At 44.0% G+C, this 18,190-nt stretch overlaps 35 non-coding genes and 3 pseudogenes across 35 annotated transcripts; all 38 read right to left on the bottom strand.

The window, feature by feature from the left end:
- Positions 1–207: 207 nt before the first annotated feature.
- Positions 208–328, bottom strand: LOC138035322 (5S ribosomal RNA; annotated as a pseudogene).
- Positions 329–652: 324 nt separating this feature from the next.
- LOC138035315 (5S ribosomal RNA) lies at positions 653–771 on the bottom strand. The gene has a single exon (XR_011129525.1). It is a non-coding gene; the product is annotated as a 5S ribosomal RNA (ribosomal RNA).
- A 324-nt stretch (positions 772–1,095) lies between these two features.
- On the bottom strand, positions 1,096–1,214 carry LOC138035314 (5S ribosomal RNA). Its single transcript, XR_011129524.1, has one exon. It is a non-coding gene; the product is annotated as a 5S ribosomal RNA (ribosomal RNA).
- A 326-nt stretch (positions 1,215–1,540) lies between these two features.
- Positions 1,541–1,659, bottom strand: LOC138035313 (5S ribosomal RNA). The gene has a single exon (XR_011129523.1). It is a non-coding gene; the product is annotated as a 5S ribosomal RNA (ribosomal RNA).
- Positions 1,660–1,985: 326 nt separating this feature from the next.
- Positions 1,986–2,104, bottom strand: LOC138035312 (5S ribosomal RNA). Its single transcript, XR_011129522.1, has one exon. It is a non-coding gene; the product is annotated as a 5S ribosomal RNA (ribosomal RNA).
- A 326-nt stretch (positions 2,105–2,430) lies between these two features.
- Positions 2,431–2,549, bottom strand: LOC138035311 (5S ribosomal RNA). Its single transcript, XR_011129521.1, has one exon. It is a non-coding gene; the product is annotated as a 5S ribosomal RNA (ribosomal RNA).
- A 326-nt stretch (positions 2,550–2,875) lies between these two features.
- Positions 2,876–2,994, bottom strand: LOC138035310 (5S ribosomal RNA). The gene has a single exon (XR_011129520.1). It is a non-coding gene; the product is annotated as a 5S ribosomal RNA (ribosomal RNA).
- A 326-nt stretch (positions 2,995–3,320) lies between these two features.
- Positions 3,321–3,439, bottom strand: LOC138035309 (5S ribosomal RNA). Its single transcript, XR_011129519.1, has one exon. It is a non-coding gene; the product is annotated as a 5S ribosomal RNA (ribosomal RNA).
- Positions 3,440–3,766: 327 nt separating this feature from the next.
- Positions 3,767–3,884, bottom strand: LOC138035323 (5S ribosomal RNA; annotated as a pseudogene).
- An 898-nt stretch (positions 3,885–4,782) lies between these two features.
- LOC138035324 (5S ribosomal RNA) lies at positions 4,783–4,905 on the bottom strand (annotated as a pseudogene).
- Positions 4,906–5,835: 930 nt separating this feature from the next.
- Positions 5,836–5,954, bottom strand: LOC138035307 (5S ribosomal RNA). The gene has a single exon (XR_011129517.1). It is a non-coding gene; the product is annotated as a 5S ribosomal RNA (ribosomal RNA).
- Positions 5,955–6,280: 326 nt separating this feature from the next.
- Positions 6,281–6,399, bottom strand: LOC138035306 (5S ribosomal RNA). Its single transcript, XR_011129516.1, has one exon. It is a non-coding gene; the product is annotated as a 5S ribosomal RNA (ribosomal RNA).
- A 326-nt stretch (positions 6,400–6,725) lies between these two features.
- On the bottom strand, positions 6,726–6,844 carry LOC138035305 (5S ribosomal RNA). Its single transcript, XR_011129515.1, has one exon. It is a non-coding gene; the product is annotated as a 5S ribosomal RNA (ribosomal RNA).
- Positions 6,845–7,170: 326 nt separating this feature from the next.
- On the bottom strand, positions 7,171–7,289 carry LOC138035304 (5S ribosomal RNA). Its single transcript, XR_011129514.1, has one exon. It is a non-coding gene; the product is annotated as a 5S ribosomal RNA (ribosomal RNA).
- A 326-nt stretch (positions 7,290–7,615) lies between these two features.
- Positions 7,616–7,734, bottom strand: LOC138035303 (5S ribosomal RNA). Its single transcript, XR_011129513.1, has one exon. It is a non-coding gene; the product is annotated as a 5S ribosomal RNA (ribosomal RNA).
- A 326-nt stretch (positions 7,735–8,060) lies between these two features.
- LOC138035302 (5S ribosomal RNA) lies at positions 8,061–8,179 on the bottom strand. The gene has a single exon (XR_011129512.1). It is a non-coding gene; the product is annotated as a 5S ribosomal RNA (ribosomal RNA).
- A 326-nt stretch (positions 8,180–8,505) lies between these two features.
- LOC138035301 (5S ribosomal RNA) lies at positions 8,506–8,624 on the bottom strand. The gene has a single exon (XR_011129511.1). It is a non-coding gene; the product is annotated as a 5S ribosomal RNA (ribosomal RNA).
- Positions 8,625–8,950: 326 nt separating this feature from the next.
- LOC138035300 (5S ribosomal RNA) lies at positions 8,951–9,069 on the bottom strand. Its single transcript, XR_011129510.1, has one exon. It is a non-coding gene; the product is annotated as a 5S ribosomal RNA (ribosomal RNA).
- A 326-nt stretch (positions 9,070–9,395) lies between these two features.
- On the bottom strand, positions 9,396–9,514 carry LOC138035299 (5S ribosomal RNA). The gene has a single exon (XR_011129509.1). It is a non-coding gene; the product is annotated as a 5S ribosomal RNA (ribosomal RNA).
- Positions 9,515–9,840: 326 nt separating this feature from the next.
- LOC138035298 (5S ribosomal RNA) lies at positions 9,841–9,959 on the bottom strand. The gene has a single exon (XR_011129508.1). It is a non-coding gene; the product is annotated as a 5S ribosomal RNA (ribosomal RNA).
- Positions 9,960–10,285: 326 nt separating this feature from the next.
- LOC138035296 (5S ribosomal RNA) lies at positions 10,286–10,404 on the bottom strand. The gene has a single exon (XR_011129506.1). It is a non-coding gene; the product is annotated as a 5S ribosomal RNA (ribosomal RNA).
- Positions 10,405–10,730: 326 nt separating this feature from the next.
- On the bottom strand, positions 10,731–10,849 carry LOC138035295 (5S ribosomal RNA). Its single transcript, XR_011129505.1, has one exon. It is a non-coding gene; the product is annotated as a 5S ribosomal RNA (ribosomal RNA).
- A 326-nt stretch (positions 10,850–11,175) lies between these two features.
- LOC138035294 (5S ribosomal RNA) lies at positions 11,176–11,294 on the bottom strand. Its single transcript, XR_011129504.1, has one exon. It is a non-coding gene; the product is annotated as a 5S ribosomal RNA (ribosomal RNA).
- A 326-nt stretch (positions 11,295–11,620) lies between these two features.
- Positions 11,621–11,739, bottom strand: LOC138035293 (5S ribosomal RNA). The gene has a single exon (XR_011129503.1). It is a non-coding gene; the product is annotated as a 5S ribosomal RNA (ribosomal RNA).
- Positions 11,740–12,065: 326 nt separating this feature from the next.
- Positions 12,066–12,184, bottom strand: LOC138035292 (5S ribosomal RNA). Its single transcript, XR_011129502.1, has one exon. It is a non-coding gene; the product is annotated as a 5S ribosomal RNA (ribosomal RNA).
- Positions 12,185–12,510: 326 nt separating this feature from the next.
- On the bottom strand, positions 12,511–12,629 carry LOC138035291 (5S ribosomal RNA). The gene has a single exon (XR_011129501.1). It is a non-coding gene; the product is annotated as a 5S ribosomal RNA (ribosomal RNA).
- A 326-nt stretch (positions 12,630–12,955) lies between these two features.
- LOC138035290 (5S ribosomal RNA) lies at positions 12,956–13,074 on the bottom strand. Its single transcript, XR_011129500.1, has one exon. It is a non-coding gene; the product is annotated as a 5S ribosomal RNA (ribosomal RNA).
- Positions 13,075–13,400: 326 nt separating this feature from the next.
- Positions 13,401–13,519, bottom strand: LOC138035289 (5S ribosomal RNA). The gene has a single exon (XR_011129499.1). It is a non-coding gene; the product is annotated as a 5S ribosomal RNA (ribosomal RNA).
- A 326-nt stretch (positions 13,520–13,845) lies between these two features.
- LOC138035288 (5S ribosomal RNA) lies at positions 13,846–13,964 on the bottom strand. The gene has a single exon (XR_011129498.1). It is a non-coding gene; the product is annotated as a 5S ribosomal RNA (ribosomal RNA).
- A 326-nt stretch (positions 13,965–14,290) lies between these two features.
- Positions 14,291–14,409, bottom strand: LOC138035287 (5S ribosomal RNA). The gene has a single exon (XR_011129497.1). It is a non-coding gene; the product is annotated as a 5S ribosomal RNA (ribosomal RNA).
- A 326-nt stretch (positions 14,410–14,735) lies between these two features.
- LOC138035284 (5S ribosomal RNA) lies at positions 14,736–14,854 on the bottom strand. The gene has a single exon (XR_011129495.1). It is a non-coding gene; the product is annotated as a 5S ribosomal RNA (ribosomal RNA).
- Positions 14,855–15,180: 326 nt separating this feature from the next.
- Positions 15,181–15,299, bottom strand: LOC138035283 (5S ribosomal RNA). Its single transcript, XR_011129494.1, has one exon. It is a non-coding gene; the product is annotated as a 5S ribosomal RNA (ribosomal RNA).
- A 326-nt stretch (positions 15,300–15,625) lies between these two features.
- Positions 15,626–15,744, bottom strand: LOC138035282 (5S ribosomal RNA). The gene has a single exon (XR_011129493.1). It is a non-coding gene; the product is annotated as a 5S ribosomal RNA (ribosomal RNA).
- Positions 15,745–16,070: 326 nt separating this feature from the next.
- On the bottom strand, positions 16,071–16,189 carry LOC138035281 (5S ribosomal RNA). Its single transcript, XR_011129492.1, has one exon. It is a non-coding gene; the product is annotated as a 5S ribosomal RNA (ribosomal RNA).
- A 326-nt stretch (positions 16,190–16,515) lies between these two features.
- LOC138035280 (5S ribosomal RNA) lies at positions 16,516–16,634 on the bottom strand. The gene has a single exon (XR_011129491.1). It is a non-coding gene; the product is annotated as a 5S ribosomal RNA (ribosomal RNA).
- Positions 16,635–16,960: 326 nt separating this feature from the next.
- On the bottom strand, positions 16,961–17,079 carry LOC138035279 (5S ribosomal RNA). The gene has a single exon (XR_011129490.1). It is a non-coding gene; the product is annotated as a 5S ribosomal RNA (ribosomal RNA).
- Positions 17,080–17,405: 326 nt separating this feature from the next.
- Positions 17,406–17,524, bottom strand: LOC138035278 (5S ribosomal RNA). Its single transcript, XR_011129489.1, has one exon. It is a non-coding gene; the product is annotated as a 5S ribosomal RNA (ribosomal RNA).
- Positions 17,525–17,850: 326 nt separating this feature from the next.
- Positions 17,851–17,969, bottom strand: LOC138035277 (5S ribosomal RNA). The gene has a single exon (XR_011129488.1). It is a non-coding gene; the product is annotated as a 5S ribosomal RNA (ribosomal RNA).
- Positions 17,970–18,190: the final 221 nt, after the last annotated feature.

The raw sequence follows: 18,190 nt of genomic DNA, 5'->3' as shown, positions 1-18,190 counted from the left end.
GTTTCCCGTTCAAAAATTCCTTTCAACATCCGGGACTCGAGTAAACAAAGCCTTTTTCCTGCGATTCGATTCGCATGGAATGTCAATTTGCTAAAGCTTGAATTGTGACGACAAGTTTGTATCAAGCGCGCGTGCTAATTAGCTCAATGCCCACAGAAAACCAAAGTAAAACAAGTCATATAACGACAAAATGTAGAGTCAAATAGAAGTCTACAACACGAGATATTCCCAAGCGGTCTCCCGTCGAAGTACTACTCTCGCCCTACAGGATTTGACTACGGGGATCGGACGAGACCCGGTTTTTTGCCTGTGGTATGGTGTCGTAGACGGAAGAAAGCCCGTTCTTGTTGTGTTTTTGAGCGGGCAAGTTGAACTGAGCAAATAACTGTTTCCTCTGTGATGGTCTTTAACCCTTCACCGGCAATGGCATTGGTAAAATGCAGAGAGTTAATGTTTCCCGTTCAAAAATTCCTTTCAACATCCGGGACTCGAGTAAACAAAGCTTTTCCTCGATTCGATTCCATGGAATGTCATTTGCTAAAGCTTGAATTGTGACGACAAGTTTTACAAGCGCGCGTGCTAATTAGCTCAATGCCCACAGAAAACCAAAGTAAAACAAGTCATATAACGACAAAATGTAGAGTCAAATAGAAGTCTACAACACGAGATATTCCCAAGCGGTCTCCCGTCGAAGTACTACTCTCGCCCTACAGGATTTGACTACGGGGATCGGACGAGACCCGGTTTTTTGCCTGTGGTATGGTCGTAGACGGAAGAAAGCCCGTTCTTGTTGTGTGTTTTGAGCGGGCAAGTTGAACTGAGCAAATAACTGTTTCCTCTTTGATGGTTCTTTAACCTTCACCGGCAATGGCATGGTAAAATGCAGAGAGTTAATGTATTCCGTTCTAAAATTCCTTTTCACATCCGGGACTCGAGTAAACAAAGCTTTTCCTCGATTCGATTCCATGGAATGTCATTTGCTAAAGCTTGAATTGTGACGACAAGTTTTACAAGCGCGCGTGCTAATTAGCTCAATGCCCACAGAAAACCAAAGTAAAACAAGTCATATAACGACAAAATGTAGAGTCAAATAGAAGTCTACAACACGAGATATTCCCAAGCGGTCTCCCGTCGAAGTACTACTCTCGCCCTACAGGATTTGACTACGGGGATCGGACGAGACCCGGTTTTTTGCCTGTGGTATGGTCGTAGACGGAAGAAAGCCCGTTCTTGTTGTGTGTTTTGAGCGGGCAAGTTGAACTGAGCAAATAACTGTTTCCTCTGTGATGGTTCTTTAACCCTTCACCGGCAATGGCATTGGTAAAATGCAGAGAGTTAATGTTTCCCGTTCAAAAATTCCTTTCAACATCCGGGACTCGAGTAAACAAAGCTTTTCCTCGATTCGATTCCATGGAATGTCATTTGCTAAAGCTTGAATTGTGACGACAAGTTTTACAAGCGCGCGTGCTAATTAGCTCAATGCCCACAGAAAACCAAAGTAAAACAAGTCATATAACGACAAAATGTAGAGTCAAATAGAAGTCTACAACACGAGATATTCCCAAGCGGTCTCCCGTCGAAGTACTACTCTCGCCCTACAGGATTTGACTACGGGGATCGGACGAGACCCGGTTTTTTGCCTGTGGTATGGTCGTAGACGGAAGAAAGCCCGTTCTTGTTGTGTGTTTTGAGCGGGCAAGTTGAACTGAGCAAATAACTGTTTCCTCTGTGATGGTTCTTTAACCCTTCACCGGCAATGGCATTGGTAAAATGCAGAGAGTTAATGTTTCCCGTTCAAAAATTCCTTTCAACATCCGGGACTCGAGTAAACAAAGCTTTCCTCGATTTCGATTCCATGGAATGTCATTTGCTAAAGCTTGAATTGTGACGACAAGTTTTACAAGCGCGCGTGCTAATTAGCTCAATGCCCACAGAAAACCAAAGTAAAACAAGTCATATAACGACAAAATGTAGAGTCAAATAGAAGTCTACAACACGAGATATTCCCAAGCGGTCTCCCGTCGAAGTACTACTCTCGCCCTACAGGATTTGACTACGGGGATCGGACGAGACCCGGTTTTTTGCCTGTGGTATGGTCGTAGACGGAAGAAAGCCCGTTCTTGTTGTGTGTTTTGAGCGGGCAAGTTGAACTGAGCAAAAAACTGTTTCCTCTGTGATGGTTCTTTAACCCTTCACCGGCAATGGCATTGGTAAAATGCAGAGAGTTAATGTTTCCCGTTCAAAAATTCCTTTCAACATCCGGGACTCGAGTAAACAAAGCTTTTCCTCGATTCGATTCCATGGAATGTCATTTGCTAAAGCTTGAATTGTGACGACAAGTTTTACAAGCGCGCGTGCTAATTAGCTCAATGCCCACAGAAAACCAAAGTAAAACAAGTCATATAACGACAAAATGTAGAGTCAAATAGAAGTCTACAACACGAGATATTCCCAAGCGGTCTCCCGTCGAAGTACTACTCTCGCCCTACAGGATTTGACTACGGGGATCGGACGAGACCCGGTTTTTTGCCTGTGGTATGGTCGTAGACGGAAGAAAGCCCGTTCTTGTTGTGTGTTTTGAGCGGGCAAGTTGAACTGAGCAAATAACTGTTTCCTCTGTGATGGTTCTTAAACCCTTCACCGGCAATGGCATTGGTAAAATGCAGAGAGTTAATGTTTCCCGTTCAAAAATTCCTTTCAACATCCGGGACTCGAGTAAACCAAGCTTTTCCTCGATTCGATTCCATGGAATGTCATTTGCTAAAGCTTGAATTGTGACGACAAGTTTTACAAGCGCGCGTGCTAATTAGCTCAATGCCCACAGAAAACCAAAGTAAAACAAGTCATATAACGACAAAATGTAGAGTCAAATAGAAGTCTACAACACGAGATATTCCCAAGCGGTCTCCCGTCGAAGTACTACTCTCGCCCTACAGGATTTGACTACGGGGATCGGACGAGACCCGGTTTTTTGCCTGTGGTATGGTCGTAGACGGAAGAAAGCCCGTTCTTGTTGTGTGTTTTGAGCGGGCAAGTTGAACTGAGCAAATAACTGTTCTCTCCGGGATGGCTCTTTAACCCTTCACCGGCAATGGCATTGGTAAACTGCAGAGAGTTAATGTTTCCCGTACAAACCTTCCTTCCACCATCCGGGACTCGAGTAAACAAAGCTTTTCCTCGATTCGATTCCATGGAATGTCATTTGCTAAAGCTTGAATTGTGACGACAAGTTTTACAAGCGCGCGTGCTAATTAGCTCAATGCCCACAGAAAACCAAAGTAAAACAAGTCATATAACGACAAAATGTAGAGTCAAATAGAAGTCTACAACACGAGATATTCCCAAGCGGTCTCCCGTCGAAGTACTACTCTCGCCCTACAGGATTTGACTACGGGGATCGGACGAGACCCGGTTTTTTGCCTGTGGTATGGTCGTAGACGGAAGAAAGCCCGTTCTTGTTGTGTGTTTTGAGCGGGCAAGTTGAACTGAGCAAATAACTGTTTCCTCTGTGATGGTTCTTTAACCCTTCACCGGCAATGGCATTGGTAAAATGCAGAGGTGTAATGTTTCCCGTTCAAAAATTCCTTTCAACATCCGGGACTCGAGTAAACAAAGCTTTTCCTCGATTCGATTCCATGGAATGTCATTTGCTAAAGCTTGAATTGTGACGACAAGTTTTACAAGCGCGCGTGCTAATTAGCTCAATGCCCACAGAAAACCAAAGTAAAACAAGTCATATAACCGACAAAATGTAGAGTCAAATAGAAGTCTACAACACGAGATATTCCCAAGCGGTCTCCGGTCGAAGTACTACTCTCGCCCTACAGGATTTGACTACGGGGATCGGACGAGACCCGGTTTTTTGCCTGTGGTATGGCGTAGACGGAAGAAAGCCCGTTCTTGTTGTGTGTTTTGAGCGGGCCAAGTTGAACTGAGCAAATAACTGTTCCTCTGTGATGGTTTTTTAACCATTTACTGGCACTGGCATTGGTAAAATGCAGAGAGTTAATGTTTCCCCTTCAAATATTCCTTTCAACATCCGGGACTCGAGTAAACAAAGCTTTTCCTTGATTCGATTCCATGGAATGTCATTTTGGCTTAAAGCTTGACTTGATGATGGGACGACCAAAGTTTTACACAGCGCGCGTCCGCTAATTAGCTCACATGCCCACAGAACAAAAGCCATACAAAGTAAAAACAAGTCATATAACGACCTAAAATGTAGAGTCAAATAGATAGTGCTACATAACCCAGAGACAATTCCCCAAAGCGGTTCTCCCGTCAAGAAAGTTACTACTACTCGCCCTACAGGATTTGCACTACAGGGGATCGGAACGAGACCCGGGGGTTTTTTGCCTGTGGTATGGTCGTAGACGGAAGGAAAGCCCGGTTTCTTGTTGTGTGTTTTGATGGCGGGACAAGGTTGAAAATGAGCAATAATAAATGTTTCCTCGTGTCGGGGTTCTTTAAACCCTTCACCATTGGGACCAACATGGCATTAGGTAAAATAGCATCGAGCAGTTAATGGTTACCCGTTCAAGAAAATATTCCTTTTCAACATCCGGGATTTCGACTGTAATACACACGATAAAGGTATTTGCCTCAGATTCCGATTCCATTTTTGGTATGTGTTAATGATTTGGGGCCCCAAAAGACTTGAATTGTTATACGATCTAACATGTGTTACCATTTACAAGCGCGCGTGCCTTAATTAGCTCAATGACCACAGAAAAACCAAAGTAAAACAAGTCATATAACGACAAAATGTAGAGTCAAAATAGAAGTCTACAACACGAGATATTCCCAAGCGGTTCTCCCGTCGAAGTACTACTCTCGCTCTACAGGATTTGACTACGGGGATCGGGACGCGACCCGGTTTTTTGCCTGTGGTATGCGGTAGTAGACGCGAAGAAAGCCAGTTCTTGTTGTGTGTTTTGGATTGTCTGTGGGCTGGAAGTTGAAATGAGCAAATAACTGTTTCCTTCGTGATGGTTCGTTTAACACTTGCAATGCGGCGATGGCATTGGTAAAATGACCTCTACTCAAAGACAGTCTCAACTATGTCAAAATGATATTTGGCGTTACGTGACAGCAATTACAAAATCCTTTCAACGTACTCGGGACTCGTAGTACAACAAAGCTTTTCCTCGATTCGTATTTGCCATGTGAATGTTTCATGTGCTAAAGCTGTGAATTTGTTGACGACACGTTTTATCACAAGCGCAGCCGTGCCTCGATTAGTTCGTAATGCCCACAAGAAAACCAATCAGTTAAAACAATGGTCTATACTAACGATCAATAAATGTAGAGTCAATGCTTAGAAGTCTACGACCTACGACGCATTACTCTCGATTTTCCTCGGACGCCCGTGTCACCGTGAGACGCGTTACTGATCGCTTCTGTCTGCTGGCATGACAGGAGGATTGACTACGGGGATTCGGACGAGACGCACGGTTTTTTGCCTGTGGTATGGTCGTAGACGGAAGAAAGCCCGTTTTTGGTTGTGTGTTTTGCGCGGCGCCAGTTGATCTGAGCAAATAACTGTTTACTATGTTCTGATGGTTCATTTAACCCTGTAACCGGCATATGGCATTGGTAAAATTATGAAGAGAGTGACATGTTTCAGTTCAACTGCATTTCCTGTTCAACATCCGGGACTCGAGTAAACATATAGCTTTTCCTCTGTTATTCGATTCCATGGAATGGTCAGTTGCTAACGCTTGAAATGTTGAGTCGACAAGTTTTACAATTTGCGCGGCGTGCTAATTAGCTCAATGCCCACAGAAAACCAAAGTAAAACAAGTCATATAACGACAAAATGTAGAGTCAAATAGAAGTCTACAACACGAGATATTCCCAAGCGGTCTCCCGTCGAAGTACTACTCTCGCCCTACAGGATTTGACTACGGGGATCGGACGAGACCCGGTTTTTTGCCTGTGGTATGGTCGTAGACGGAAGAAAGCCCGTTCTTGTTGTGTGTTTTGAGCGGGCAAGTTGAACTGAGCAAATAACTGTTTCCTCTGTGATGGTTCTTTAACCCTTCACCGGCAATGGCATTGGTAAAATGCAGAGAGTTAATGTTTCCCGTTCAAAAATTCCTTTCAACATCCGGGACTCGAGTAAACAAAGCTTTTCCTCGATTCGATTCCATGGAATGTCATTTGCTAAAGCTTGAATTGTGACGACAAGTTTTACAAGCGCGCGTGCTAATTAGCTCAATGCCCACAGAAAACCAAAGTAAAACAAGTCATATAACGACAAAATGTAGAGTCAAATAGAAGTCTACAACACGAGATATTCCCAAGCGGTCTCCCGTCGAAGTACTACTCTCGCCCTACAGGATTTGACTACGGGGATCGGACGAGACCCGGTTTTTTGCCTGTGGTATGGTCGTAGACGGAAGAAAGCCCGTTCTTGTTGTGTGTTTTGAGCGGGCAAGTTGAACTGAGCAAATAACTGTTTCCTCTGTGATGGTTCTTTAACCCTTCACCGGCAATGGCATTGGTAAAATGCAGAGAGTTAATGTTTCCCGTTCAAAAATTCCTTTCAACATCCGGGACTCGAGTAAACAAAGCTTTTCCTCGATTCGATTCCATGGAATGTCATTTGCTAAAGCTTGAATTGTGACGACAAGTTTTACAAGCGCGCGTGCTAATTAGCTCAATGCCCACAGAAAACCAAAGTAAAACAAGTCATATAACGACAAAATGTAGAGTCAAATAGAAGTCTACAACACGAGATATTCCCAAGCGGTCTCCCGTCGAAGTACTACTCTCGCCCTACAGGATTTGACTACGGGGATCGGACGAGACCCGGTTTTTTGCCTGTGGTATGGTCGTAGACGGAAGAAAGCCCGTTCTTGTTGTGTGTTTTGAGCGGGCAAGTTGAACTGAGCAAATAACTGTTTCCTCTGTGATGGTTCTTTAACCCTTCACCGGCAATGGCATTGGTAAAATGCAGAGAGTTAATGTTTCCCGTTCAAAAATTCCTTTCAACATCCGGGACTCGAGTAAACAAAGCTTTTCCTCGATTCGATTCCATGGAATGTCATTTGCTAAAGCTTGAATTGTGACGACAAGTTTTACAAGCGCGCGTGCTAATTAGCTCAATGCCCACAGAAAACCAAAGTAAAACAAGTCATATAACGACAAAATGTAGAGTCAAATAGAAGTCTACAACACGAGATATTCCCAAGCGGTCTCCCGTCGAAGTACTACTCTCGCCCTACAGGATTTGACTACGGGGATCGGACGAGACCCGGTTTTTTGCCTGTGGTATGGTCGTAGACGGAAGAAAGCCCGTTCTTGTTGTGTGTTTTGAGCGGGCAAGTTGAACTGAGCAAATAACTGTTTCCTCTGTGATGGTTCTTTAACCCTTCACCGGCAATGGCATTGGTAAAATGCAGAGAGTTAATGTTTCCCGTTCAAAAATTCCTTTCAACATCCGGGACTCGAGTAAACAAAGCTTTTCCTCGATTCGATTCCATGGAATGTCATTTGCTAAAGCTTGAATTGTGACGACAAGTTTTACAAGCGCGCGTGCTAATTAGCTCAATGCCCACAGAAAACCAAAGTAAAACAAGTCATATAACGACAAAATGTAGAGTCAAATAGAAGTCTACAACACGAGATATTCCCAAGCGGTCTCCCGTCGAAGTACTACTCTCGCCCTACAGGATTTGACTACGGGGATCGGACGAGACCCGGTTTTTTGCCTGTGGTATGGTCGTAGACGGAAGAAAGCCCGTTCTTGTTGTGTGTTTTGAGCGGGCAAGTTGAACTGAGCAAATAACTGTTTCCTCTGTGATGGTTCTTTAACCCTTCACCGGCAATGGCATTGGTAAAATGCAGAGAGTTAATGTTTCCCGTTCAAAAATTCCTTTCAACATCCGGGACTCGAGTAAACAAAGCTTTTCCTCGATTCGATTCCATGGAATGTCATTTGCTAAAGCTTGAATTGTGACGACAAGTTTTACAAGCGCGCGTGCTAATTAGCTCAATGCCCACAGAAAACCAAAGTAAAACAAGTCATATAACGACAAAATGTAGAGTCAAATAGAAGTCTACAACACGAGATATTCCCAAGCGGTCTCCCGTCGAAGTACTACTCTCGCCCTACAGGATTTGACTACGGGGATCGGACGAGACCCGGTTTTTTGCCTGTGGTATGGTCGTAGACGGAAGAAAGCCCGTTCTTGTTGTGTGTTTTGAGCGGGCAAGTTGAACTGAGCAAATAACTGTTTCCTCTGTGATGGTTCTTTAACCCTTCACCGGCAATGGCATTGGTAAAATGCAGAGAGTTAATGTTTCCCGTTCAAAAATTCCTTTCAACATCCGGGACTCGAGTAAACAAAGCTTTTCCTCGATTCGATTCCATGGAATGTCATTTGCTAAAGCTTGAATTGTGACGACAAGTTTTACAAGCGCGCGTGCTAATTAGCTCAATGCCCACAGAAAACCAAAGTAAAACAAGTCATATAACGACAAAATGTAGAGTCAAATAGAAGTCTACAACACGAGATATTCCCAAGCGGTCTCCCGTCGAAGTACTACTCTCGCCCTACAGGATTTGACTACGGGGATCGGACGAGACCCGGTTTTTTGCCTGTGGTATGGTCGTAGACGGAAGAAAGCCCGTTCTTGTTGTGTGTTTTGAGCGGGCAAGTTGAACTGAGCAAATAACTGTTTCCTCTGTGATGGTTCTTTAACCCTTCACCGGCAATGGCATTGGTAAAATGCAGAGAGTTAATGTTTCCCGTTCAAAAATTCCTTTCAACATCCGGGACTCGAGTAAACAAAGCTTTTCCTCGATTCGATTCCATGGAATGTCATTTGCTAAAGCTTGAATTGTGACGACAAGTTTTACAAGCGCGCGTGCTAATTAGCTCAATGCCCACAGAAAACCAAAGTAAAACAAGTCATATAACGACAAAATGTAGAGTCAAATAGAAGTCTACAACACGAGATATTCCCAAGCGGTCTCCCGTCGAAGTACTACTCTCGCCCTACAGGATTTGACTACGGGGATCGGACGAGACCCGGTTTTTTGCCTGTGGTATGGTCGTAGACGGAAGAAAGCCCGTTCTTGTTGTGTGTTTTGAGCGGGCAAGTTGAACTGAGCAAATAACTGTTTCCTCTGTGATGGTTCTTTAACCCTTCACCGGCAATGGCATTGGTAAAATGCAGAGAGTTAATGTTTCCCGTTCAAAAATTCCTTTCAACATCCGGGACTCGAGTAAACAAAGCTTTTCCTCGATTCGATTCCATGGAATGTCATTTGCTAAAGCTTGAATTGTGACGACAAGTTTTACAAGCGCGCGTGCTAATTAGCTCAATGCCCACAGAAAACCAAAGTAAAACAAGTCATATAACGACAAAATGTAGAGTCAAATAGAAGTCTACAACACGAGATATTCCCAAGCGGTCTCCCGTCGAAGTACTACTCTCGCCCTACAGGATTTGACTACGGGGATCGGACGAGACCCGGTTTTTTGCCTGTGGTATGGTCGTAGACGGAAGAAAGCCCGTTCTTGTTGTGTGTTTTGAGCGGGCAAGTTGAACTGAGCAAATAACTGTTTCCTCTGTGATGGTTCTTTAACCCTTCACCGGCAATGGCATTGGTAAAATGCAGAGAGTTAATGTTTCCCGTTCAAAAATTCCTTTCAACATCCGGGACTCGAGTAAACAAAGCTTTTCCTCGATTCGATTCCATGGAATGTCATTTGCTAAAGCTTGAATTGTGACGACAAGTTTTACAAGCGCGCGTGCTAATTAGCTCAATGCCCACAGAAAACCAAAGTAAAACAAGTCATATAACGACAAAATGTAGAGTCAAATAGAAGTCTACAACACGAGATATTCCCAAGCGGTCTCCCGTCGAAGTACTACTCTCGCCCTACAGGATTTGACTACGGGGATCGGACGAGACCCGGTTTTTTGCCTGTGGTATGGTCGTAGACGGAAGAAAGCCCGTTCTTGTTGTGTGTTTTGAGCGGGCAAGTTGAACTGAGCAAATAACTGTTTCCTCTGTGATGGTTCTTTAACCCTTCACCGGCAATGGCATTGGTAAAATGCAGAGAGTTAATGTTTCCCGTTCAAAAATTCCTTTCAACATCCGGGACTCGAGTAAACAAAGCTTTTCCTCGATTCGATTCCATGGAATGTCATTTGCTAAAGCTTGAATTGTGACGACAAGTTTTACAAGCGCGCGTGCTAATTAGCTCAATGCCCACAGAAAACCAAAGTAAAACAAGTCATATAACGACAAAATGTAGAGTCAAATAGAAGTCTACAACACGAGATATTCCCAAGCGGTCTCCCGTCGAAGTACTACTCTCGCCCTACAGGATTTGACTACGGGGATCGGACGAGACCCGGTTTTTTGCCTGTGGTATGGTCGTAGACGGAAGAAAGCCCGTTCTTGTTGTGTGTTTTGAGCGGGCAAGTTGAACTGAGCAAATAACTGTTTCCTCTGTGATGGTTCTTTAACCCTTCACCGGCAATGGCATTGGTAAAATGCAGAGAGTTAATGTTTCCCGTTCAAAAATTCCTTTCAACATCCGGGACTCGAGTAAACAAAGCTTTTCCTCGATTCGATTCCATGGAATGTCATTTGCTAAAGCTTGAATTGTGACGACAAGTTTTACAAGCGCGCGTGCTAATTAGCTCAATGCCCACAGAAAACCAAAGTAAAACAAGTCATATAACGACAAAATGTAGAGTCAAATAGAAGTCTACAACACGAGATATTCCCAAGCGGTCTCCCGTCGAAGTACTACTCTCGCCCTACAGGATTTGACTACGGGGATCGGACGAGACCCGGTTTTTTGCCTGTGGTATGGTCGTAGACGGAAGAAAGCCCGTTCTTGTTGTGTGTTTTGAGCGGGCAAGTTGAACTGAGCAAATAACTGTTTCCTCTGTGATGGTTCTTTAACCCTTCACCGGCAATGGCATTGGTAAAATGCAGAGAGTTAATGTTTCCCGTTCAAAAATTCCTTTCAACATCCGGGACTCGAGTAAACAAAGCTTTTCCTCGATTCGATTCCATGGAATGTCATTTGCTAAAGCTTGAATTGTGACGACAAGTTTTACAAGCGCGCGTGCTAATTAGCTCAATGCCCACAGAAAACCAAAGTAAAACAAGTCATATAACGACAAAATGTAGAGTCAAATAGAAGTCTACAACACGAGATATTCCCAAGCGGTCTCCCGTCGAAGTACTACTCTCGCCCTACAGGATTTGACTACGGGGATCGGACGAGACCCGGTTTTTTGCCTGTGGTATGGTCGTAGACGGAAGAAAGCCCGTTCTTGTTGTGTGTTTTGAGCGGGCAAGTTGAACTGAGCAAATAACTGTTTCCTCTGTGATGGTTCTTTAACCCTTCACCGGCAATGGCATTGGTAAAATGCAGAGAGTTAATGTTTCCCGTTCAAAAATTCCTTTCAACATCCGGGACTCGAGTAAACAAAGCTTTTCCTCGATTCGATTCCATGGAATGTCATTTGCTAAAGCTTGAATTGTGACGACAAGTTTTACAAGCGCGCGTGCTAATTAGCTCAATGCCCACAGAAAACCAAAGTAAAACAAGTCATATAACGACAAAATGTAGAGTCAAATAGAAGTCTACAACACGAGATATTCCCAAGCGGTCTCCCGTCGAAGTACTACTCTCGCCCTACAGGATTTGACTACGGGGATCGGACGAGACCCGGTTTTTTGCCTGTGGTATGGTCGTAGACGGAAGAAAGCCCGTTCTTGTTGTGTGTTTTGAGCGGGCAAGTTGAACTGAGCAAATAACTGTTTCCTCTGTGATGGTTCTTTAACCCTTCACCGGCAATGGCATTGGTAAAATGCAGAGAGTTAATGTTTCCCGTTCAAAAATTCCTTTCAACATCCGGGACTCGAGTAAACAAAGCTTTTCCTCGATTCGATTCCATGGAATGTCATTTGCTAAAGCTTGAATTGTGACGACAAGTTTTACAAGCGCGCGTGCTAATTAGCTCAATGCCCACAGAAAACCAAAGTAAAACAAGTCATATAACGACAAAATGTAGAGTCAAATAGAAGTCTACAACACGAGATATTCCCAAGCGGTCTCCCGTCGAAGTACTACTCTCGCCCTACAGGATTTGACTACGGGGATCGGACGAGACCCGGTTTTTTGCCTGTGGTATGGTCGTAGACGGAAGAAAGCCCGTTCTTGTTGTGTGTTTTGAGCGGGCAAGTTGAACTGAGCAAATAACTGTTTCCTCTGTGATGGTTCTTTAACCCTTCACCGGCAATGGCATTGGTAAAATGCAGAGAGTTAATGTTTCCCGTTCAAAAATTCCTTTCAACATCCGGGACTCGAGTAAACAAAGCTTTTCCTCGATTCGATTCCATGGAATGTCATTTGCTAAAGCTTGAATTGTGACGACAAGTTTTACAAGCGCGCGTGCTAATTAGCTCAATGCCCACAGAAAACCAAAGTAAAACAAGTCATATAACGACAAAATGTAGAGTCAAATAGAAGTCTACAACACGAGATATTCCCAAGCGGTCTCCCGTCGAAGTACTACTCTCGCCCTACAGGATTTGACTACGGGGATCGGACGAGACCCGGTTTTTTGCCTGTGGTATGGTCGTAGACGGAAGAAAGCCCGTTCTTGTTGTGTGTTTTGAGCGGGCAAGTTGAACTGAGCAAATAACTGTTTCCTCTGTGATGGTTCTTTAACCCTTCACCGGCAATGGCATTGGTAAAATGCAGAGAGTTAATGTTTCCCGTTCAAAAATTCCTTTCAACATCCGGGACTCGAGTAAACAAAGCTTTTCCTCGATTCGATTCCATGGAATGTCATTTGCTAAAGCTTGAATTGTGACGACAAGTTTTACAAGCGCGCGTGCTAATTAGCTCAATGCCCACAGAAAACCAAAGTAAAACAAGTCATATAACGACAAAATGTAGAGTCAAATAGAAGTCTACAACACGAGATATTCCCAAGCGGTCTCCCGTCGAAGTACTACTCTCGCCCTACAGGATTTGACTACGGGGATCGGACGAGACCCGGTTTTTTGCCTGTGGTATGGTCGTAGACGGAAGAAAGCCCGTTCTTGTTGTGTGTTTTGAGCGGGCAAGTTGAACTGAGCAAATAACTGTTTCCTCTGTGATGGTTCTTTAACCCTTCACCGGCAATGGCATTGGTAAAATGCAGAGAGTTAATGTTTCCCGTTCAAAAATTCCTTTCAACATCCGGGACTCGAGTAAACAAAGCTTTTCCTCGATTCGATTCCATGGAATGTCATTTGCTAAAGCTTGAATTGTGACGACAAGTTTTACAAGCGCGCGTGCTAATTAGCTCAATGCCCACAGAAAACCAAAGTAAAACAAGTCATATAACGACAAAATGTAGAGTCAAATAGAAGTCTACAACACGAGATATTCCCAAGCGGTCTCCCGTCGAAGTACTACTCTCGCCCTACAGGATTTGACTACGGGGATCGGACGAGACCCGGTTTTTTGCCTGTGGTATGGTCGTAGACGGAAGAAAGCCCGTTCTTGTTGTGTGTTTTGAGCGGGCAAGTTGAACTGAGCAAATAACTGTTTCCTCTGTGATGGTTCTTTAACCCTTCACCGGCAATGGCATTGGTAAAATGCAGAGAGTTAATGTTTCCCGTTCAAAAATTCCTTTCAACATCCGGGACTCGAGTAAACAAAGCTTTTCCTCGATTCGATTCCATGGAATGTCATTTGCTAAAGCTTGAATTGTGACGACAAGTTTTACAAGCGCGCGTGCTAATTAGCTCAATGCCCACAGAAAACCAAAGTAAAACAAGTCATATAACGACAAAATGTAGAGTCAAATAGAAGTCTACAACACGAGATATTCCCAAGCGGTCTCCCGTCGAAGTACTACTCTCGCCCTACAGGATTTGACTACGGGGATCGGACGAGACCCGGTTTTTTGCCTGTGGTATGGTCGTAGACGGAAGAAAGCCCGTTCTTGTTGTGTGTTTTGAGCGGGCAAGTTGAACTGAGCAAATAACTGTTTCCTCTGTGATGGTTCTTTAACCCTTCACCGGCAATGGCATTGGTAAAATGCAGAGAGTTAATGTTTCCCGTTCAAAAATTCCTTTCAACATCCGGGACTCGAGTAAACAAAGCTTTTCCTCGATTCGATTCCATGGAATGTCATTTGCTAAAGCTTGAATTGTGACGACAAGTTTTACAAGCGCGCGTGCTAATTAGCTCAATGCCCACAGAAAACCAAAGTAAAACAAGTCATATAACGACAAAATGTAGAGTCAAATAGAAGTCTACAACACGAGATATTCCCAAGCGGTCTCCCGTCGAAGTACTACTCTCGCCCTACAGGATTTGACTACGGGGATCGGACGAGACCCGGTTTTTTGCCTGTGGTATGGTCGTAGACGGAAGAAAGCCCGTTCTTGTTGTGTGTTTTGAGCGGGCAAGTTGAACTGAGCAAATAACTGTTTCCTCTGTGATGGTTCTTTAACCCTTCACCGGCAATGGCATTGGTAAAATGCAGAGAGTTAATGTTTCCCGTTCAAAAATTCCTTTCAACATCCGGGACTCGAGTAAACAAAGCTTTTCCTCGATTCGATTCCATGGAATGTCATTTGCTAAAGCTTGAATTGTGACGACAAGTTTTACAAGCGCGCGTGCTAATTAGCTCAATGCCCACAGAAAACCAAAGTAAAACAAGTCATATAACGACAAAATGTAGAGTCAAATAGAAGTCTACAACACGAGATATTCCCAAGCGGTCTCCCGTCGAAGTACTACTCTCGCCCTACAGGATTTGACTACGGGGATCGGACGAGACCCGGTTTTTTGCCTGTGGTATGGTCGTAGACGGAAGAAAGCCCGTTCTTGTTGTGTGTTTTGAGCGGGCAAGTTGAACTGAGCAAATAACTGTTTCCTCTGTGATGGTTCTTTAACCCTTCACCGGCAATGGCATTGGTAAAATGCAGAGAGTTAATGTTTCCCGTTCAAAAATTCCTTTCAACATCCGGGACTCGAGTAAACAAAGCTTTTCCTCGATTCGATTCCATGGAATGTCATTTGCTAAAGCTTGAATTGTGACGACAAGTTTTACAAGCGCGCGTGCTAATTAGCTCAATGCCCACAGAAAACCAAAGTAAAACAAGTCATATAACGACAAAATGTAGAGTCAAATAGAAGTCTACAACACGAGATATTCCCAAGCGGTCTCCCGTCGAAGTACTACTCTCGCCCTACAGGATTTGACTACGGGGATCGGACGAGACCCGGTTTTTTGCCTGTGGTATGGTCGTAGACGGAAGAAAGCCCGTTCTTGTTGTGTGTTTTGAGCGGGCAAGTTGAACTGAGCAAATAACTGTTTCCTCTGTGATGGTTCTTTAACCCTTCACCGGCAATGGCATTGGTAAAATGCAGAGAGTTAATGTTTCCCGTTCAAAAATTCCTTTCAACATCCGGGACTCGAGTAAACAAAGCTTTTCCTCGATTCGATTCCATGGAATGTCATTTGCTAAAGCTTGAATTGTGACGACAAGTTTTACAAGCGCGCGTGCTAATTAGCTCAATGCCCACAGAAAACCAAAGTAAAACAAGTCATATAACGACAAAATGTAGAGTCAAATAGAAGTCTACAACACGAGATATTCCCAAGCGGTCTCCCGTCGAAGTACTACTCTCGCCCTACAGGATTTGACTACGGGGATCGGACGAGACCCGGTTTTTTGCCTGTGGTATGGTCGTAGACGGAAGAAAGCCCGTTCTTGTTGTGTGTTTTGAGCGGGCAAGTTGAACTGAGCAAATAACTGTTTCCTCTGTGATGGTTCTTTAACCCTTCACCGGCAATGGCATTGGTAAAATGCAGAGAGTTAATGTTTCCCGTTCAAAAATTCCTTTCAACATCCGGGACTCGAGTAAACAAAGCTTTTCCTCGATTCGATTCCATGGAATGTCATTTGCTAAAGCTTGAATTGTGACGACAAGTTTTACAAGCGCGCGTGCTAATTAGCTCAATGCCCACAGAAAACCAAAGTAAAACAAGTCATATAACGACAAAATGTAGAGTCAAATAGAAGTCTACAACACGAGATATTCCCAAGCGGTCTCCCGTCGAAGTACTACTCTCGCCCTACAGGATTTGACTACGGGGATCGGACGAGACCCGGTTTTTTGCCTGTGGTATGGTCGTAGACGGAAGAAAGCCCGTTCTTGTTGTGTGTTTTGAGCGGGCAAGTTGAACTGAGCAAATAACTGTTTCCTCTGTGATGGTTCTTTAACCCTTCACCGGCAATGGCATTGGTAAAATGCAGAGAGTTAATGTTTCCCGTTCAAAAATTCCTTTCAACATCCGGGACTCGAGTAAACAAAGCTTTTCCTCGATTCGATTCCATGGAATGTCATTTGCTAAAGCTTGAATTGTGACGACAAGTTTTACAAGCGCGCGTGCTAATTAGCTCAATGCCCACAGAAAACCAAAGTAAAACAAGTCATATAACGACAAAATGTAGAGTCAAATAGAAGTCTACAACACGAGATATTCCCAAGCGGTCTCCCGTCGAAGTACTACTCTCGCCCTACAGGATTTGACTACGGGGATCGGACGAGACCCGGTTTTTTGCCTGTGGTATGGTCGTAGACGGAAGAAAGCCCGTTCTTGTTGTGTGTTTTGAGCGGGCAAGTTGAACTGAGCAAATAACTGTTTCCTCTGTGATGGTTCTTTAACCCTTCACCGGCAATGGCATTGGTAAAATGCAGAGAGTTAATGTTTCCCGTTCAAAAATTCCTTTCAACATCCGGGACTCGAGTAAACAAAGCTTTTCCTCGATTCGATTCCATGGAATGTCATTTGCTAAAGCTTGAATTGTGACGACAAGTTTTACAAGCGCGCGTGCTAATTAGCTCAATGCCCACAGAAAACCAAAGTAAAACAAGTCATATAACGACAAAATGTAGAGTCAAATAGAAGTCTACAACACGAGATATTCCCAAGCGGTCTCCCGTCGAAGTACTACTCTCGCCCTACAGGATTTGACTACGGGGATCGGACGAGACCCGGTTTTTTGCCTGTGGTATGGTCGTAGACGGAAGAAAGCCCGTTCTTGTTGTGTGTTTTGAGCGGGCAAGTTGAACTGAGCAAATAACTGTTTCCTCTGTGATGGTTCTTTAACCCTTCACCGGCAATGGCATTGGTAAAATGCAGAGAGTTAATGTTTCCCGTTCAAAAATTCCTTTCAACATCCGGGACTCGAGTAAACAAAGCTTTTCCTCGATTCGATTCCATGGAATGTCATTTGCTAAAGCTTGAATTGTGACGACAAGTTTTACAAGCGCGCGTGCTAATTAGCTCAATGCCCACAGAAAACCAAAGTAAAACAAGTCATATAACGACAAAATGTAGAGTCAAATAGAAGTCTACAACACGAGATATTCCCAAGCGGTCTCCCGTCGAAGTACTACTCTCGCCCTACAGGATTTGACTACGGGGATCGGACGAGACCCGGTTTTTTGCCTGTGGTATGGTCGTAGACGGAAGAAAGCCCGTTCTTGTTGTGTGTTTTGAGCGGGCAAGTTGAACTGAGCAAATAACTGTTTCCTCTGTGATGGTTCTTTAACCCTTCACCGGCAATGGCATTGGTAAAATGCAGAGAGTTAATGTTTCCCGTTCAAAAATTCCTTTCAACATCCGGGACTCGAGTAAACAAAGCTTTTCCTCGATTCGATTCCATGGAATGTCATTTGCTAAAGCTTGAATTGTGACGACAAGTTTTACAAGCGCGCGTGCTAATTAGCTCAATGCCCACAGAAAACCAAAGTAAAACAAGTCATATAACGACAAAATGTAGAGTCAAATAGAAGTCTACAACACGAGATATTCCCAAGCGGTCTCCCGTCGAAGTACTACTCTCGCCCTACAGGATTTGACTACGGGGATCGGACGAGACCCGGTTTTTTGCCTGTGGTATGGTCGTAGACGGAAGAAAGCCCGTTCTTGTTGTGTGTTTTGAGCGGGCAAGTTGAACTGAGCAAATAACTGTTTCCTCTGTGATGGTTCTTTAACCCTTCACCGGCAATGGCATTGGTAAAATGCAGAGAGTTAATGTTTCCCGTTCAAAAATTCCTTTCAACATCCGGGACTCGAGTAAACAAAGCTTTTCCTCGATTCGATTCCATGGAATGTCATTTGCTAAAGCTTG

The sequence above is a fragment of the Montipora capricornis genome, unplaced genomic scaffold (genome assembly GCF_036669925.1).
Source record: "Montipora capricornis isolate CH-2021 unplaced genomic scaffold, ASM3666992v2 scaffold_358, whole genome shotgun sequence".
Taxonomy (NCBI): Eukaryota; Metazoa; Cnidaria; class Anthozoa; order Scleractinia; family Acroporidae; genus Montipora; species Montipora capricornis.
This window is presented reverse-complemented; position numbering and strand designations above follow the sequence as displayed.